Source organism: Cajanus cajan, chromosome 7 (genome assembly GCF_000230855.2).
Source record: "Cajanus cajan strain Asha chromosome 7, NIPB_CcT2T_4, whole genome shotgun sequence".
NCBI classification, from domain to species: Eukaryota; Viridiplantae; Streptophyta; class Magnoliopsida; order Fabales; family Fabaceae; genus Cajanus; species Cajanus cajan.
In genome coordinates, this window is record NC_138523.1 from 3,405,524 (window position 1) to 3,422,542 (window position 17,019).

The following is a 17,019-nucleotide window of genomic DNA, read 5'->3' on the forward strand; positions in this document are numbered from 1 at the left end:
AATATATATTTAATTTGTAAGAATGATGACCTGAGAGGGAGAACGAAACTGTAGAAAAGTGTCTGTAAGTTAGGTTTTGAAAGAATTAGGGGTTTTATTGTTTATGTTAAAGTTATATGAAATTGATAATTCCATTGTTTATAATATTAATTTATGAATGTTATTATTGTATTGATTGATAAGAATGAATGATCTTGATGTGAATTACTTGAGGGGTGTGTAAACCCTTATTTTGTTGGGCTTATCTGTTGTGTATGTGAGGTGAAATTGTGTACGTGATGTGAATTTGAATTATGAGATGAGATGTTGTATGGATGTGATTATGATTGTGATTGTGGTGCCTCACATCAGTGACTAGGGATGGCACGACCCCTGGGTAAGTGGTGCTACACGGAGGGTGTGACCCTAGCATGGTGTGGGATGAGTAAGACAGTTAACACACACCACTTATGTCGATTATGGCAGCCCTGGCATAGGGTTAACTGCAAGAGACTGTATGGATTGTAATTTGATTGTGGTTCCTCACACTAAAGGATCAAGGATGATACGAACCCTGGTAGTTGATGCTTCAGGGACGAGCGTACTCCTGGATGATCAGGGATGATACGAACCCTAGGTAGTTGATGTTTCAGGGACGAGCGTACTCCCGGATGATCAGGGATGATACGAACCCTGGGTAGGTGATGCTTCAGGGACGAGCGTACTCCTTAATGACTAGGGATGGCACGATCCCTGGGTAAGTGATGCTACAGGGAGGGCGTGACCCTGATTTGGTGTGGGAGGCAATTAACCTGTATCACTTGTGTCAGATGTGGCGAGGTCTTGGCATAGTGTTAAATTGTAAGATTGGTGTGAATTATGGATGTGGAAATGATATTGTTAATTGTAAGATTGACATTGATGGAGGTGAGTAGTAGGAGTGAAACTCAAACTCTTCCTAAACTCCTCCTAGGCTCGGATCTTCTTCAATGGAGATAGAAGCACACTTGAAGAACTCGTGAAGATGAAGAACACTTGCTGAAATGAAAGAAGGAAGCACCCAAGCTCAAGAACTCAAGGGATTGCACACTTCAAAGTGAAGGAAACTAGGTTTTCCTAAGGTTTTTGAAGGCATTCTCTTAGGTTTTCTCTCTTGGATATTTCGGTGACTCTTGAGGGAATTAGCTGAAGGTAATGTTCAGAAATTCTCATATATTCAAAAGTGATTACAATAGGTGAAGGACAAGCTTAAGTAGGCACGGTTTTGAGACACTTAGGCGCCTAAACCAAACTACACAAAATGGCGCCTAAAATTTGAATTCAAATTGGAAATTTGAATTCAAATTTTGATGCACATGGGTGTGGCCGTGAGTTTAGGTGATCCTTTGCATCTAGGTCTGATTTGAGAGTCATTTAGGGTTAATTTGAGTGTCACATGTTCAGCCACCCATTGGTGCAAAACATGTGACTCAAATGTAACTTAAATGGCTTCCAAATTAAACTCAATGTAACCTAGTTAGCCTACTTTAGTTTTTCTTGTATTTTCCTAATCTAATGACCTAAATATAATGGTCAATCAAATACAATGGAAAGGAAAAATTACAAGAATTAAAATGAGCCCAATATTGGGTACTAAAAGCCCAAAGGCCCATGAAGCCCAAAACTAGGCCCAACTAGCCTACAACCTAAAATGCTACTCTATGTGGTCCAAAATACAAGACCAAAATATATTCAAACTATGCTAACAAAATGTAATAAGATTGTTCATAACAAGATAGGCCCATGTTGAAAACTTGGTTTGGGCCTTCAAAGCCCATAGGGCCCATTGGGCCTAGACTGGCCCAATCTTCCATGTCTAGCCCACTCCTCTTGGATCTTTGAGTATGTCACCTCTTGCACTCCAAAGCATGATTCCATCAGACATGAATTATGGATATGGAAATGATGTTGTAAATTGTATAATTGGTGTGGATTATGATGGATTGAGATATGTATGTGAAATGAGATATGTTAAATGTGAATTGAGATGTGAAGATGATGAATGATTGATATATATATATATATATATATATATATATATATATATATATATATATTTTATTAAATAATAAATTATGATGAGATTATATTGTGATGTGTTTGTATGTACTTTGCATATAGATATTTTCTTTTCTCACCATATAAACTGTGGATATTTTAGGTGAAGAAGATCCGGTTACGAGTGGCATCTAGAATGCCAACAGTTAAATTATGGGAATGCTCTGATAGTGTGACATCGGGGCAGAGGATTTCTAGGACAGATTATTTATATGGATTTGGTATTGTAATAAATGATTTTAAAATTGTAAACTCTTAAATTTTACCTTTCAAGTTTTATTTTTCAGTCATTTTCTTATATTGAAGAAAGAACAGTTTTGAAGTTTTATGTGAACCCTTTTACGAACCCTTTGAAAGTTTATTCTTCTTAATTAAATTATATTATATATGTGTTGGGGTAGTAAGGGTGTCACAAAAAGCCAAGGGTTGAGTACTAACATGCAAGGACCCAACACATGGGTACCTAAATTTGGTTCTTAAATGTTGTTGTAGAAACGCTTGAGAGTTAAAAGTTTAATGTGATACTTGCATAGTGATTGCTCAATGAATATGACCGAAGATCCTTCTAAGTTCTCAAGCCTCAAGATGAAGCATGAAAACTTTGCAACTTATGAGGATAACAACAAGGGCAATATACTTGGTTGTTGTAATATTGATAACACTTCTACTCTAATTGAAACTTTTATGCTTATTGAAAGACTTAAACATAATTTGTTAAGTACAAGTCAGTTTGTGTGATAAAAGTTTTAAGATTATGTTTGACAATAATTATTGTTTGATAAGTGATAATTCTACAAATGAATCGGTAGAAGAATAAAAAAATATTTATATGCTTGACTTGGATTTTGCATCTACTACACACACATTAAATGTTTGCTATAGGGAATATAATACATGGTTATGGCATAGGAGGGCTGCACATATACACATGAAACATTTAAACAAACTTGTGAAAAAGGAATTAGTAATCAAGTTCTATAAGGACAAACTATATGATGCTTGTAAAAAAAGGAAAGCAAGTAAAGACTAGTTTTAAAAGTAAAAATATAGTTTTAACCTCAAGGACTTTACAATTAATTCACATGACCTTTTTAAACTATCGATATAGGTGATAACTATTACGGTTTTCTTGGTAATGGTTGATGATTACTCTGGATTCACTTGGATTGTCTTTTAGTCTTAAAGAGTGATGCATTCAATTTAAGAAATTTATTAAAGTTGTTTAAAATGATAAAAACACATAGGTTGCATCTATAAGAAGTGATCATGAAGGAGAATTTCAAAATGACTTGTTTCAAATCTTTTTGTGAAAAACATGACATTGATCATAATTTTTCAACTCCAAGAACCCCCAACAAAGTGGAGTAGTTGAAGGGTAAAATAGATCAATAGAAGAATTGGCTAGAAAAATGTTAAATGAGAACAACTTGCCAAAATATTTTTGGGTTGATAAGGAGTAGTTTAAAATGATAAACACTGCATGTTATGTTTTGAATAAAGTGTTTATGTAAAGAATTTGCTAAAACAATGTAAGGTGAATTTGAAATGTCTATGATGGGAGAATTGACATTCTTTTTGGGACTATAAATAAAACAACTCAACAATGGAATATTTGTAAGTCAGTCTAAGTATTGCATTGAGTTCTTGAAGAAATTTGGTATGGAAAGTTGCAAAGAAGTTGCAACACCAATTTCAACTTCAAGTAATCTTGATTTGGATGAAAAAGGTACAACAATAGACACATCAAAATATAGAGGTATAATTAGATTTCTATTATATTTTACAGCTAGTAAACCCAATATAATGTTTATTATATATTTATGTGCTAGATTTTAAGCTAATCCAAAAGATTCACATATGACTGTTGTTAAGAGAATTCTAAAATATCTTAGAGGAACTATTGATGTTGGATTATGGTTTCCTAAAGGTGTATCTCTAAGCCTAGTAAGATATTCTAATTCTAATTATGCAGGGTGTAGATTAGATAGAAAGACTACTAGCGATACTTGTCATCTTTTAGAAAGTGCATTAGTTTCATGACATAGTAAGAAACAAGCTTATGTTGCTTTAAGTACAGTTGAGGCTAAGTACATAATTACTGAAATTTGTTGTGCTCAACTTCTTTGGATGAAACAACAACTAATGGACTATGGTGTAAGACTACATAACATTCCTCTAAGGTGTGATAATACTAGTGCTATAAATCTAATAACTAAGAATCCTATCTTGCATTCTAGGACTAAACATATAGAGATAAGACATCACTTTCTTAAAGCTCATGTTCAAAAAGGTGATTACATAATGGAGTTTATAGAGACAAGTAAGCAATTAGTTGATGTATTCGCTAAGCCTCTACCTAGATATAGATTTAATTTTCTTCGAAGTAAACTATAGGAATCTTGAGTGTGACCTATGCTTATATTGATAAATGAATTGATTGAAATATGCTTATGTTGTTCGTATCTTGATATGCAAAATGATTGAGTTGAATGTTTGATGTGAGTATGTTTCACTAAAAAAAATCAAGTAATTATTGGCGGTTTTTTTTTTTGCGATTTATAAAAACTGCCAAAAAATGTTATAATTAATTTTAGCAGTTATTTTAACCGTCACAAATAGCTAATTTTTTTGGAGGTTTCAAACCGCCACAATATTTAAGCACCTGATTTTTAACATTACTAACTTATTAAAATATTTTTTAAATAAAAGAATAAAATAAAAAAATTTACAATTTTAGTTTAAAATAATCGACTTAAACGAGAATCTGCAATCTCAAGCTCCTTCGTGTGCGTCACTAATGGTTACTCTTTCATTTTTGTGAGCGTAACTGATGGTTAAGGCGAATTGATTCTCAACATACAAATGAACAGATAAAACCAAAAAAATTTTCAAAACAAAATGATAAACCACTTCTTAATTCATCTACTATAGTTATATATTATTATTATATTATTAATATATTAATATAATTTTTGTTTTTAATTTATTTTTCAATTCAATCAATTATCCATTAATAATTCAAAAAATTACCTTTTAATGAATAAATAATTTCTTGTTTGTATCACAAAAAATCCAACGAACCTACCATTTGATGAAGTAAAAAAATCTATTTACTCTTTCATTTTTTAATTACCCACGAATTTTATAGCTATCCAGCCCACTAAAGCTCAGTAGCTAGGCATTAAATTAAAGTTGCCCAATGGGCTCATTCACGCATCATTTTAGGCGAGATGAGCCTCCAGAGAAAATGGGCCTTCAACTTTGCGGACAGTTTCACAATCTCTCTCTCTCTCTCGGTTATGACTTCTCAATATTAAAAAAATATTAACCCTTATTTTGTAGAGATAGTCCAACAAAAATATTTAATTCAAAGATAATACTTAAGAGCTGAATTTTTTTATTTGAATTTATATGATGCAATATATGTTTTTTGAAGCATCCTTGAAAAGTTTTATGTGTTTTAAAGTTGATTTAGTATGTCTAATAATTTTTATGCATGCAATTTGGTATATGTAAAATTATGAAATTTGATTGGATTAATTACCTTTAGAGCATTATTTGATTATTTCATCACATGATTAATTTATTGTTCCTTAGATTGAGACCTATAGATATTATTATGAATTGTTCAATTTTTGTGATTTAATTTTATTTAATTAGCAAGTTTGAACCTTAGAATGTGATCCTCAAGCAATTTGTGTGTTGGGAACTCAAAAGTGTATGAAGAAGTGGTGGAAAAAGATTTGGGTTTAGGACTTCATAAGATACTTATATACACTACGTCAAAAACATCAATAGATGACGCTTATTTTAATGATAGACAGCGCTTAAAAAGCGCTCTCTATTTGAACGATGTCTATTAATAGATAGCGCTTCTAAAAAAGCGCTATCTATGTATATGCAAATAGAAAACACTTTCTTTTAAGTGCGCTAATTATGTATATGCAAATAGAAAGCACTTCCTTTTAAGTGTGCTATCTATATCTAAGTACCTACATGACGCTTTTAAAAAGAAGTGCTCTCTATCTTTGAATGTATAGACAACACTTTATGTTAAAGTGATGGAAGAGCATGGGCTAAAGGCCCAACCACTAGAGCTATGGCCAGGAGATTACTTGAAGATTTGACTGCTTCAGAGCTTAGTGGGCCCAATGGGCTTGGTGGGCCTAGGGTGCTTCTCACATGGACCTTACTTGATTAAACACCATGTTTTATTGCATTTTATTAGTATAGGAAATTACTTTGCTTTTGGTCTTGTATTTTGACCATAGATTAGGGTTTATGCTCTTGGGCTTGTAATTGGGCTTCTTAGGCTTTGGGCTTTTGATACCCAATATTAGGCTCATTCTTCTTCTTATAATTTTTCCTTTTCATTGTATTTCATGGACCATTGTATTTTGGTCATTAGATTAGGATTTAAGGAGGAATTATTAAATGTAAGGATTAGGCAACATTAGGTTAAATTTAACTTGCATTTAAGTTGAATTTGGAGTCACATTGTTTGCGCCACCTTGGCTAAACAAGTGTGACACAAATTCAACCCTAAATGCCAATTAAATTCAACCCAAATGTGCACTTAACACAATGTGACCGGTCCTTGAAAGTGTGAGTTGAGTTTTTGAATTCAAATTCAAATTTGAATTCAAAAACTTGGCGCCACTTGAGGTTAGCACATTGGCGCCAAGTGTGAGCCAATCCGGATGCTATATATGCTTCCTCCTCTCCTATTTTGTACACTTTTGAACATATATGAAATTTGTGAGCCCTTGGCCGAGTTTCTCCTCTCAAAAGTCTCCAACCTCTCACCTCAAAACCTTAGGATAGTTTCCTTCTTTCCTACTTTTGAAGTGAGAATCCATTGATGCTTGAGCTTGGATGCTTCCATCCAAGACTAGACCTAATTCCATCCGTGTTCCTTCTTCATTCAAGAGCCAATCCATTCGGTGATATTTCCTTGAAGAAGATCCGTGCCTAGGAGGAGCTTAGGAGGAGTTCATTCATCACCTCTCCTACTTCCTTCTATCATAAAGCGTTGTCTTTGGTTTATCTTATAGAAAGTGCATGTTGCATGTAGCAAAAGCGCTTTCTATATTCTAGCCAATAGAAAGCGCTTCCTTATATAAACGCTATCTATATGTTTAAATTTTTTTTAATAATTTTTTTACATCATTGACACTTGTTGATTTTGCTATGCATGCAAAAATAAATCCCAAGACATAGAACTATAACAATCAATCAACAATGTAGCCAAATTTGATTCAAAAATATAATGTATAATGTAATACATTAAAATTAAAAGATTAGTTTATATAAACCTAACATGTATTACATTTAGTTTGTTGCAATAATAGTTACATATATCTAAACACAATCAATGCTTGTCCATTACCATGCAACTCCTAGTCTTAGACTCAAATAAAAAAAAAGGAAATGTATATAGACCTAACATATTACATTTAGTTATTTGACATTAACTCGACAGTAACATATAATCAATGCTTGTCCAATATCATGTAGTTCTCTCTCTTAGAATATTCCACAGCCCATTGGTTCTACAAAGAAAAGAAAAATTATAAGTCACCAACTAGATACAATATAAGAAAATGTATAAAGATTAAAAAAATAGCATAAAAGAAAAGTGGCATGGCCTAAAAATGCTATAACAGAACATACTAACCTACAAGCATTTTTTAATGACATATAAACACCAATCTTCTCTAACTTCTGTGATTTGATCATTAGAATATCGTTGCACGCTGCATCTAGGGAAGTACTGAAAAAAAAAAAAATAAACCAACTGAGATTATACATAAAAGGAATTATAAGGAACCAATATATTTTATACATCTTTTGGAATTGTCCCCCCTTCACAATAGGTGATAATTTCCTTCATATACCGACAAATGTAATATCCACAATCGTTGCCATTTGATTGCTTCGGACACTATAACCAAAAGGCAAAAATATCAATATAATTAAAATTATCATCAGTGATTGATTTTCAAATAACAATTATAATTTACCTTAATTGTTATCCAATTGATGTTACTTGACTTAGACTTTGAAACCATAGCTCCTCTTTGAGCTCGGTAGGCTTGTATAACCCTAGTTAATAAAGATAATAATATATATATATATATACATATAAGTAAAAATCATAGTACAACAAAACACACGAAATGTCAACCATGTCTATATTCTTACATGTCAAACAAATTCTTCAAATCTTGCCACATACTTATGTCATTCTCCAATGGATCAAGATAATGAATTATCTCCATTTTAAGATTGATTCCAAGCAACACCCAATGTTGGCTAAAAAAAATAAAGTGAATCAACAAATCTAATTTTTTTATAACTTTCAAAATAATTATTGCTAATAAAGTTCTGAATAAAAAAAGTCTTACCCTATATTGATTAGTGCAAGAACAAACTTATCAAGCACCCCATTATCAACAAAAATACTAACTATTTTTTGCATTCGTTCTTTAACATGTAATTCATGTGTTGTTAACTGAGGGGATAAGAAGAACACCATATGATTTGGCTTAACAATTGTGTGACACAGGTACCTTATGAATGAAAAACAATATAATAATGAATTAGTAATATCATAAACGAGCTAATTAAAGTTTAAAAGTTAATGATGCAAAGTTTTATGAAGTACCCAATATATATAGAAATTGCAGCAGCACCCAACCATCCATGATCAATAACTTCTCCAATAACTTCTCCATTTACTATTTCTTTATGTCCATCAAGTCCAAATATACCTTTCTCCATTTCCATAAGGGTTTGGAAAGAAAATTTCTACCTCCACCATATTGGAGATGCTTACCTGCAGGTTGGAGAAAATTTTGGATTGTAGTATAACTTGCTCAATGTGGTAAGCGCAAGTTTAAGGTTTTAAGTTTTAACTTATGCTATGGGATGTTATTCGCTTAGGAAAAAGCTATGTTTACGAGTGTATTGAATGTAATTGAATCCAGTTTTCCAATTTTTGTCTTTGCATTGCACTTTATTATAGCCATCCATGTGATGTCTTTTCTATGTACAATATTTAATCTTATTACACGTGCGTAGACAAGATTGGATCTCATATTTGTGTGTTGTGCATTGACTTTAGCATGTCACGCTCCTATAAATTTCACAAAAAGATGGTAATTGAAAGTAATGCTCTTAGATAAAATTGGAAAAAAACACTACCTTAAAAATCTGCACCTTCTTCTCATGTTTTCTACATATATGTATTGTTTCCTATATTCATTTCTTGAACCTATGTTGAGTTGCATAACGCATAATCTGAGTTTAGCTCGATATTCTCATATTTTACTTGTTTGAAATTAGAGCATGCATGTGTCACATTTTAAGGTTTATTCGTTATGTGGGGTTGATATTATGAAGATCAAGCCTAATGTTAATTTTCAGGGAGTAGATTGATCACTTTATTGAAGGTCTTGCTATGAATAAAGATCCTTTAGTTTTAGATAAAAGAGAAAAAGCAGCATCGATATAAAAAAAAAGGTCATATATATATAAGGATGTGTCTTTGGAAAGAAATTTGGTTTTTGTGCAACAAAGTCATGTATTCTTGAGAAGTGGAAAAAAATAGTAAGAGTTATGTTCATATTATTGGGCTTTCCCCTGCAACAAACTATACAATGATATTATTTTTTTTAGTTTATCAAACTATATCAACTTACACAGGGCAGGTAATAAAATTTGTTTCATACCCATTTGTTTTCTGTTTTCATTAGTGTGGTTTGCATCATGTGCTGATATGTTCAGGCTAAAAGAGTACTTCTATACCACAAAAACAGGGAATGCTTTTCTTAGACTCTAAATAATCAGACTGAAAACACCATTTTAACTATTTGTGAGAACTAATTCTTTTAATCGAAGACAACACCATTTCACAATTAATGATTTCACAAATTTTTGTTATAATATTTCATAATCTTATTATGAGTGGTGTTGTAAAAATAGTAAAATAGGGACACTGATTACAAAATTCAAAATACAATATATATTAGGCAATTCACACACTCAACCAATATTTTGTAATTGTAAAATTCATTTCCAAGCATATTAGATAATCTTGTTTAATTATTAAAATTTCAAAACAACAAAAATCATCATACATCATTTGCAACAAAAGATAAAAATACTAAATATAAAAATAAAAAATAAATACAATATTTGACTAAAAGAAGGTAATCACATATATGAGAATTCACCTTTTTTTTGTTTCTTATAAGAAGAAAAGAACGTAACTTTTCAAGGATGAATCTTGCAAAAAAAAAGCCCTAGATTTCTCAACGGAAGAGATTAACATCTTCGTCACAAAATTTCTTCATCACGAAATTTGTCGCAGTTGTCACAGTGCTTTCTTCTATTGATCAAAGAAAAAGTAAAAGAAAAGGAATTTAATATTTGTTTCTTGAATCAAAGTTAAGCATTAATGGAAAAAAATATTCAATAAAGAACAAAAAAAAGAAACACCTAATAATAAAAACCTGGAATACGAGTTAATAATGTGAATGCTGAGCGGAGGTAACTTGAGATACACTTTACGAACAACGATATAAATGTTGTGAATGATGGTAAAGGAAGATTTCAAAGGATGACTACGGGCCGGGAGTGATAAGGAGTGGGAGTGATAGAATACTAAATGTTAACGTGGGTGTGAAGGAAAACAAAGAACCGTGGGTTATGAGGACAATGAATACACAAATGCATGAAGTGAATCGGCCTATTAAACAAAAGACCAATAGAAAGCATTTTTTTAATAAGCGTTTTGCAATTATTTTTCTGAAAATATTATTTTTCAATGAGTGCCATAAAAATTCTTTTAAAAAAATAATTTATAAAATTTTATAAATGATGCTTCTATTTACACGCATTGTTTATTTATATTATTTAAAAAGCACTTTTTTAGAAAAGTTCTATAACATATTTTTTTTATAAAAGACCAATAGAAAACGTTTTTTTAATAAGTACTTGATGAGGGTTTTTGCAAACACACCACTTGGCAAGTGAACCAATAAGTTTCGAAGTAGTATTCAAATATCGTCCTCAGGGATTTGAGTGTTTAGTAATTCTTGCTCAAATGATTTAAAAGAGAATGATGTTAAAATTGCAAATGGGTAAAGATGGAATAAATCAACACAATAAAATAAAAGTAGTAAAGACAATGGTTAAGAGACAAGGATTGGTTCAGAAGTACTTGCTAACTCGTAGATCTTCTTAAAATAAATGCGATTCTAATTTCATTATTTCCACGTTCATTAAGTAATCCAACAAGATTCCTCAAGGTTGAATCCTAAAGTCATTAAGCTCAAAACATGATTCCTCTATGTTTTGAGTTTAACACTTCGCATTATGAACAATGACTTGAACAATGTGACTAACCAAATCAAGTCTATTCCTAGAACAAGAAATGATTAGGTGCAAGATTCAGTTCGAGTTTTCAAAAACGTTTTCCAACTAGATTCAAAAACCAAATATTCATACAACGGGTGATCAAGCCGATATAAGCTTTAAGAGAAGAATCAAGCACAAATAATGAGATCAAAATACATATATTTAAGAAGAAGAAGAGTTAGTAGTTACATCCAACCAATCCTAATGAGTTTAGCTACACATGGCCATTACAGGATCAAAGAGTGAAAAGAAGAAATTACAAAGTAAAGGATGAAGAAATGGAGTTGATCTTCGTTCCCAAAGGATTCAGCTTCCAAATCTTGGTTCTCCCTTCGTTCTTCCCTCTTCCTGTGCTCCTCAATCCGTTTTCTTCTCTCTTGTTTCGTGATCTCCTTTTTGTGCCTTTCCCCCCTTTTATATGAGCTTTAAAACAGGACACAAAGTGAGTTTTTTAACTCCACCGCTGTGGCTGTAGAACCACAGCTATGGCTGTGGAGAGTCCTTCAAGATGAAGCAACTCCTGGCGCTGCAGTTGTAGCTCCACAGCCATGGCTGTGGAAACTCCTTCATGATTAAGCAACTCCCTGAGCTGTAGCTGTGAAACCACAACTATGGTTGTGAGTCTCTGTGGCTTTCCTTGATCTCCCAAGCCTCAACGCTCAAGCTTTGGACCTGCAGCTTTAGCTTCAAGTCTCTGGAACCACAAATGAGCATTCTAGATTTCCACAGCTATAGCTGCAAAACCACAGCTATAGCTGCAAGTTTCTGGCCTTCAAAATTTCTCCCCAGATTTCCACAGCTATAGCTCCAGAACCACAGCTATGGCTGTGGAAATCTGTCCTCTCAATTTTCCTACAAAAAATGGAGGGAAAATATTAGGATTTTGCTACTACTCTTCTACCCTTTTAGTATACTTTGATTCTTCCAATTTAAGGGCAAATTAACATATATAAATATCTACAAATACCAAAAAAGTACCAAATAGTTGAGTGCAAATCATACATAAAAGACACTCAACAGTACTTCGCAGTTATTTTTTTTTAAAATGTTATTTTTCAATGAGTGTCATAATAATTTTTTAAAAAAATAATCAATTCATAAAATTTTATAAATGGCGCTTCTATTTACACACGCTGTCTATTTGTTTTCTTTTAGAAAGCACTTTTTTAGAAAAGCACTATAACATTATTTTTTATAAATAAAATAAAATAAAGATAGCATTTTTTTTATTAAGCGCTCTCTATATAAAACCTTATTATAGCTCTTATTTAATTAAGCGTTCTTTTAACATTTCATGTTTTAAAACACAGCACTTATTAATTAAGCGCTAACTAAATAGTGCTATCTATTACCACTTTTAGAAAGCACTTTTTAATAAAAGCGCTATAACATATTTTTTTATAAAAAAAAAATAACACAAAGATAGCATTTTTTTATTAAGCGCTCTCTATATAAAACTATATTATAGCGCTTATTTAATTAAGTGCTTTTTTAAAGTTTCATGTTTTAAAACACAGCACTTATTAATTAAGTGCTATCTAAATAGTGCTATCTATTGCCACTTTTAGAAATCACTTTTTAATAAAAGCGCTATAACATATTTTTTTATAAATAAAATAACACAAAGATAACATTTTTTTTATTAAGCGCTCTCTATATAAAACTATATTATAACGCTTATTTAATTAAGCGCTTTTTTAACGTTTAATGTTTTGAAACACAACACTTATTAATTAAGTGTTATCTAAATAGTGCTATCTATTGCCACTTTTAGAAAGCACTTTTTAATAAAAGCGCTATAACATATTTTTTTATAAATAAAATAACACAAATATAGTATTTTTTTTATTAAGCGCTCTCTATATAAAACTATATTATAGCGCTTATTTAATTAAGCGCTTATTTAATTAAGCGCTTTTTTAATGTTTCATGTTTTAAAACACAACACTTATTAATTAAGCGCTATCTAAATAGTGCTATCTATTGCCACTTTTAGTGTAGTGATATAGTAGCGTAACTAAGGGAACTATGGTATAAAACTTATGAATTTAGAGAAACTTAATGAAAGAAATTGTGAGTAAAAGTTAAAGTTGAGATGGTGAGAACTTCATAAAAAGTAATAAGACATTGTAAGTTAAATAGTTGGAAAGGTGCTCCATTATGGTGACTCACGATGAATTGTTGATGTGCATTAGTACAAATATGTGATTGTTTGTCATGAATTGTTATGTAACATTGTGGATGCAATAACGTTGAAAGAAAAAATAGAAAATTTCATTCACCTATATTCAAAAAGTATGATGGGTAATATAGTTTGTTTGTAATGCACTTGGTGTGCTATTGTGGAAAAGAAAGAAGTAACTGTGCAAGCGTATTCATCTTTGGACCCTAGTTAAGGAGACAAGAATTATGGGTGGGACTAAGAGGCATGTATGTTATAGCCGCAAATTGAAGTTATGTTCTTTGATTTATTTATTTTGGGAGATGAAGTTGTGAGCTTTCGCTCATGTACGCATGACCTCTAGTTGTCCTCATGTACCTTTGGAGAACATAGCTTCGCATGAGTCTTAAAAGAATAACATGTGTGATGATGCCCTCGAAAGGATGATGTGGATGACCATAGAAGGTACCTAAGGTATGCTCATTAGTAAGGCGCCCGATTGTGGAGACTTAGTACAACTAAAAAATTCACGTATGTCAACTTGACAAATCTTGACAAATGTGAGGCACAATCATGATTGGTGAGAGCATCTATGCTAAGTACAAGGGTATAATGTATGCTCCCAATGATCATCCATAAAGAAACTTGTAAGACCACTAGGTTTAACTGGTGTGGTGGGCCCAATTGATGAGATTTCTACTATATACATTAGGATGTGTGTAACGACCCGGCAGGTCACTACACTCACCATCACAATACACCGGAAACTCGAGCCAGGATAGAACGAGTATATAAATATAGTGTCTAGAATATAAGTATATACAATGTCCTACATCCGACTAGAGTTAGAGTGTAGAATACAAAATACATCCAAAACCACTATATCGAGTAGCCGTAACAAAACAAAACAAAACATCCATAGGAGTCAGCTCCGCCTACCAGCTACAGACTCACCACTATCCATCACCTATCCCTGCTCTGCTCCCATACATAGTATGATCATTGTAGTCCAACTACATGGAAACAACAAAAGGGTAAGCTAGCATAAAAAGAAACAACATGTAGAAAGATTTAAGTAATATAAACAACTACAACTATCAACACTTCATCAACATACATCCCATCGGTTTTTCAACATGATCATCAATAAGCATACAATGCGTCGTCACGCATATCAACTCGGAGATCTCCTACAACAACTCAGCCTTTCGGCCTACGTCAACTCAGCCTTACGGCCTACAACAACTCAGCCTTGCGGCCTACAACAACTCAGCCTTACGGCCTACAACAACTCACATCAATATTCCAGCACAACATAACTTATACATCTCAACATATTAACTCACAGTTCAACAAATCAGCCACAACATAACCTCACTTCTCAACACATTCATCAGATATAATTTAATATCAAAAATAACTTTATCTGCTATACATCATTTAATAACCTTCTATTTCAATTCAACTCAGCACAAAATTTCATACATAAACATCCCTTCTCCGCGCCCGGTGCACACGTGGCTGCGCCCAGCGCAGCGCAACCAGAGAGCATCAGGGGGCCAGCGCGCCCAGCGCATGTATGCCCGCGCCCAGCGGGACTCAACCAGAGAACCCAAGACTATCTCGCGCTTAGCGCAATAGTCTTTGCGCCCAGCGCTGGCCGGGCAGAGACTCAAGGAGTCTCATGCGCCCGGCGCACCAAAACCCGCGCCCAGCGCGGGGAAGGCAGAGACCTCCCTTGGTCTCGCGCCCAACGCAATTTAAATTGCGCTCAGCGCCCACAAGGCAGAGACTCCTGAGGAGTCTCACGCCCAGCGCGACAAGGGGCACGCTCAGCGCCCAAAAGAAGAACCAAAACCTGCCACAACTGGTATCGCGCCCAACGCGGTCCAAGTCACGCCCAACGCGGGCCAGCTAGAGACCCACATTCTCAAGCACGCTCAGCGCACTCATCATTGCGCTCAGCGAGCTTGGCCAAATGGGATCTCCTGGTGGCCACGCGCCCAGGCGCGAAGAACCGCGCTCAGCGCGAAGCTCAGCAGCAGCCAACCATTTTCGAAAAACTCTTCAAACAATCTGCAAAACAACTAGAAACTTCACATGCAATCGGTTCGAATCACTACAATTTCATCCAAGAGTCCAAAAATACCATCTTTTTCAACATGCAACAACAAATCAAGGATTTTCCCCAAAATTTCTCAACAACCCCCGAAACCCCAAAGAAAACAAGCTTTCTTTCAAATCCAACCATGAATCAGACACCAACAAGCATCGAACGAGTTTATAGAACTCGTCCACAGTCAAGAACAGCGAAAAAGAAACAAAATTACTAGCTTCCTTTACCTCGGCCTAAGATTCCGAGCTTCGGGTGGAAAAGAATGAAGGAGAAGAGAAGCTTGGAAGTGAACGGAGAAGAAATCAGCTGGAGGAATCAGTTCACACCCTCTAAGCACCTTCAGCTGCCAAGAATCGCCACCAGCAAAGAGAGAAAAGGAGAAGTGAGTATTTGGAGAGAAAATGAGTTGTGCGGGGAAGGGTGAGTGAGGCTGAGAAAAAAAAATGTAAGGGTGAAAATGGGAAAATGAAAGAAAATAAGGTCCTCACAATGTGCATTATTACTTTTAAATGACAACCTTAGAAAACCATAACGTGGTGGTATATAAGATTGTTGTGAAATTTTTATGTTCATTTTGTGTGACATTGTCAAGTTCATTTTTACTCCATATATTTATTTTTTAGAAGGCGATGGATTGTAGCCAACTAACTTGCTAAGATATTTAACGATTTGATGGTAAAACAAGCTAGAGACTATTGTAGATGAGAAAATTAATAAAGATCCTTCAAAGGGGTCAACTTAGGTGTTTAGAGGTTCAAATATAACATTCTTGAGTATGTTGTACATAGGTGACTACTCCAAATCTTAGGTTTTTATTTATTTATTTATTTGTTTGATAAGAGTAGTATAGGATCTCAATATTTTCAGTATTAGTCATTAGTGTATTTCACAAAATACTTATGTTCCTTACGTTGGTTTGTATATATATAATGATGAGATCTAGATGTTCTTAAGTCACATATTACATTTTATGACTTCAATGTATTTATTATTTCTATGTATAAGATATTTTATACTTGTGTTGTTGGCACAATATACAACTTGAAAATAAATTAATAGCAATGTTTAATTGATGTAAATTAACACCGTTATTAATAAGAGTGCTTGATGAATATATATAAAAAGGAGATAGAGAGAGAACTGTTTGTACATGTTGACAAAAGTACGTAATTGAAGAATGTTTTCATTAAATGGAAGGCTTTAAATTTTTATGTAAAAACAAAATTTTCAACTTTGAAAAATA

General features: G+C 33.3%; 1 long non-coding RNA gene across 1 annotated transcript; it reads right to left on the bottom strand.

Annotated features, from left to right (window-relative positions):
* Positions 1 to 7,362: 7,362 nt before the first annotated feature.
* On the bottom strand, positions 7,363 to 10,761 carry LOC145949701 (uncharacterized). The gene is made up of 3 exons (XR_014428113.1): positions 8,100 to 10,761; positions 7,754 to 8,020; positions 7,363 to 7,628 (listed from the first exon to the last, which is right to left on the bottom strand). It is a non-coding gene; the product is annotated as an uncharacterized LOC145949701 (long non-coding RNA).
* Positions 10,762 to 17,019: the final 6,258 nt, after the last annotated feature.